The 3,275-nt window shown below is 40.9% G+C and overlaps 1 long non-coding RNA gene across 1 annotated transcript; it reads left to right on the top strand.

Moving 5' to 3' along the window:
* Nucleotides 1–1,055: 1,055 nt before the first annotated feature.
* LOC135534595 (uncharacterized) lies at nt 1,056–2,362 on the top strand. Its single transcript, XR_010454707.1, has 3 exons — nt 1,056–1,257; nt 1,488–1,842; nt 1,978–2,362. It is a non-coding gene; the product is annotated as an uncharacterized LOC135534595 (long non-coding RNA).
* The last annotated feature ends 913 nt before the right edge of the window (nt 2,363–3,275 follow it).

Here is a 3,275-nt window from a genome sequence, read left to right as displayed (position 1 = left end):
TTAAACAGAACAAGGTAACTATGGTGTCTCTATTCATCCTCTAGGGTTAAACAGAACAAGGTAACTATGGTGTCTCTATTCATCCTCTAGGGTTAAACAGAACAAGGTAACTATGGTGTCTCTATTCATCCTCTAGGGGTAAACAGAACAAGGTAACTATGGTGTCTCTATTCATCCTCTAGGGTTAAACAGAACAAGGTAACTATGGTGTCTCTATTCATCCTCTAGGGGTAAACAGAACAAGGTAACTATGGTGTCTCTATTCATCCTCTAGGGGTAAACAGAACAAGGTAACTATGGTGTCTCTATTCATCCTCTAGGGGTAAACAGAACAAGGTAACTATGGTGTCTCTATTCATCCTCTAGGGGTAAACAGAACAAGGTAACTATGGTGTCTCTTCATCCTCTAGGGTTAAACAGAACAAGGTAACTATGGTGTCTCTTCGTCCTCTAGGGTTAAACAGAACAAGGTAACTATGGTGTCTCTATTCATCCTCTAGGGGTAAACAGAACAAGGTAACTATGGTGTCTCTATTCATCCTCTAGGGGTAAAACAGAACAAGGTAACTATGGTGTCTCTATGCATCCTCTAGGGGTAAACAGAACAAGGTAACTATGGTGTCTCTATGCATCCTCTAGGGTGTAAACAGAACAAGGTAACTATGGTGTCTCTATTCATCCTCTAGGGTAAACAGAACAAGGTAACTATGGTGTCTCTATTCATCCTCTAGGGTAAACAGAACAAGGTAACTATGGTGTCTCTATTCATCCTCTAGGGTTAAAGCAGAACAAGGTAACTATGGTGTCTCTATTCATCCTCTAGGGTTAAACAGAACAAGGTAACTATGGTGTCTCTTCATCCTCTAGGGGTAAACAGAACAAGGTAACTATGGTGTCTCTTCATCCTCTAGGGGTAAACAGAACAAGGTAACTATGGTGTCTCTTCATCCTCTAGGGGTAAAACAGAACAAGGTAACTATGGTGTGTCTATTCATCACTCTAGGGTTAAACAGAACAAGGTAACTATGGTGTCTCTATTCATCCTCTAGGGTAAACAGAACAAGGTAACTATGGTGTCTCTATGCATCCTCTAGGGGTAAACAGAACAAGGTAACTATGGTGTGTCTATTCATCCTCTAGGGGTAAACAGAACAAGGTAACTATGGTGTGTCTATTCATCCTCTAGGGGTAAACAGAACAAGGTAACTATGGTGTCTCTATTCATCCTCTAGGGGTAAACAGAACAAGGTAACTATGGTGTCTCTATTCATCCTCTAGGGTTAAACAGAACAAGGTAACTATGGTGTCTATTCATCCTCTAGGGTTAAACAGAACAAGGTAACTATGGTGTCTCTATTCGTCCTCTAGGGGTAAACAGAACAAGGTAACTATGGTGTCTCTATTCGTCCTCTAGGGTTAAACAGAACAAGGTAACTATGGTGTCTCCTATTCATCCTCTAGGGTTAAACAGAACAAGGTAACTATAGGTGTCTCTATGCATCCTCTAGGGGTAAACAGAACAAGGTAACTATGGTGTCTCTATTCATCCTCTAGGGGTAAACAGAACAAGGTAACTATGGTGTCTCTTCATCCTCTAGGGTTAAACAAGAACAAGGTAACTATGGTGTCTCTTCGTCCTCTAGGGTTAAACAGAACAAGGTAACTATGGTGTCTCTATTCATCCTCTAGGGGTAAACAGAACAAGGTAACTATGGTGTCTCTATTCATCCTCTAGGGGTAAACAGAACAAGGTAACTATGGTGTCTCTATTCATCCTCTAGGGTAAACAGAACAAGGTAACTATGGTGTCTCTATTCATCCTCTAGGGGTAAACAGAACAAGGTAACTATGGTGTCTCTATTCATCCTCTAGGGTAAACAGAACAGGTAACTATGGTGTCTCTATTCATCCTCTAGGTTAAACAGAACAAGGTAACTATGGTGTCTCTATTCATCCTCTAGGGTTAAACAGAACAAGGTAACTATGGTGTCTCTATGCATCCTCTAGGGGTAAACAGAACAAGGTAACTATGGTGTCTCTATTCATCCTCTAGGGGTAAACAGAACAAGGTAACTATGGTGTCTCTATTCATCCTCTAGGGGTAAACAGAACAAGGTAACTATGGTGTCTCTATTCATCCTCTAGGGGTAAACACATGCAGGTCATTATTAATGGGTTTCGTATGTAATATGCCAATTTCAGTTATTTATGCCTCCCATTGTTGGGTAACTTGAGTTTCATCCAATCTGAGACTGGGAGGGTTTACTGTAAATATAGTTAGGTAGTAGTCTGACCTAGTGGTTGACTGGGTGGGTTTACTGTAAATATAGTTAGGTAGTAGTCTGACCTAGTGGTTGACTGGGAGGGTTTACTGTAAATATAGTTAGGTCTGACCTAGTGGTTGACTGGGAGGGTTTACTGTAAATATAGTTAGGTAGTAGTCTGACCTAGTGGTTGACTGGGAGGGTTTACTGTAAATATAGTTAGGTAGTAGTCTGGCCTAGTGGTTGACTGGGTGGGTTTACTGTAAATATAGTTAGGTAGTAGTCTGACCTAGTGTTGACTGGGAGGGTTTACTGTAAATATAGTTAGGTAGTAGTCTGACCTTAGTGGTTGACTGGGAGGTTTACTGTAAATATAGTTAGGTCTGACCTAGTGGTTGACTGGGAGGGTTTACTGTAAATATAGTTAGGTAGTAGTCTGACCTAGTGGTTGACTGGGTGGGTTTACTGTAAATATAGTTAGGTAGTAGTCTGACCTAGTGGTTGACTGGGAGGGTTTACTGTAAATATAGTTAGTTAGTAGTCTGACCTTAGTGGTTGACTGGGAGTTAGGTTTACTGTAAATATAGTTAGGTAGTAGTCTGACCTAGTGGTTGACTGGGAGGGTTTACTGTAAATATAGTTAGGTAGTAGTCTGACCTAGTGGTTGACTGGGAGGGTTTACTGTAAATATAGTTAGTTAGTAGTCTGACCTAGTGGTTGACTGGGAGGGTTTACTGTAAATATAGTTAGGTCTGACCTAGTGGTTGACTGGGAGGGTTTACTGTAAATATAGTTAGGTAGTAGTCTGACCTAGTGGTTGACTGGGTGGGTTTACTGTAAATATAGTTAGGTAGTAGTCTGACCTAGTGGTTGACTGGAGGGGTTTACTGTAAATATAGTTAGTTAGTAGTCTGACCTAGTGGTTGACTGGGAGGGTTTACTGCAAATATAGTTAGGTCTGACCTGTGGTTGACTGGGAGGGTTTACTGTAAATATAGTTAGGTAGTAGTC

Source organism: Oncorhynchus masou, unplaced genomic scaffold, assembly GCF_036934945.1.
Source record: "Oncorhynchus masou masou isolate Uvic2021 unplaced genomic scaffold, UVic_Omas_1.1 unplaced_scaffold_3626, whole genome shotgun sequence".
Taxonomy (NCBI): domain Eukaryota; kingdom Metazoa; phylum Chordata; class Actinopteri; order Salmoniformes; family Salmonidae; genus Oncorhynchus; species Oncorhynchus masou.
This window is presented reverse-complemented; position numbering and strand designations above follow the sequence as displayed.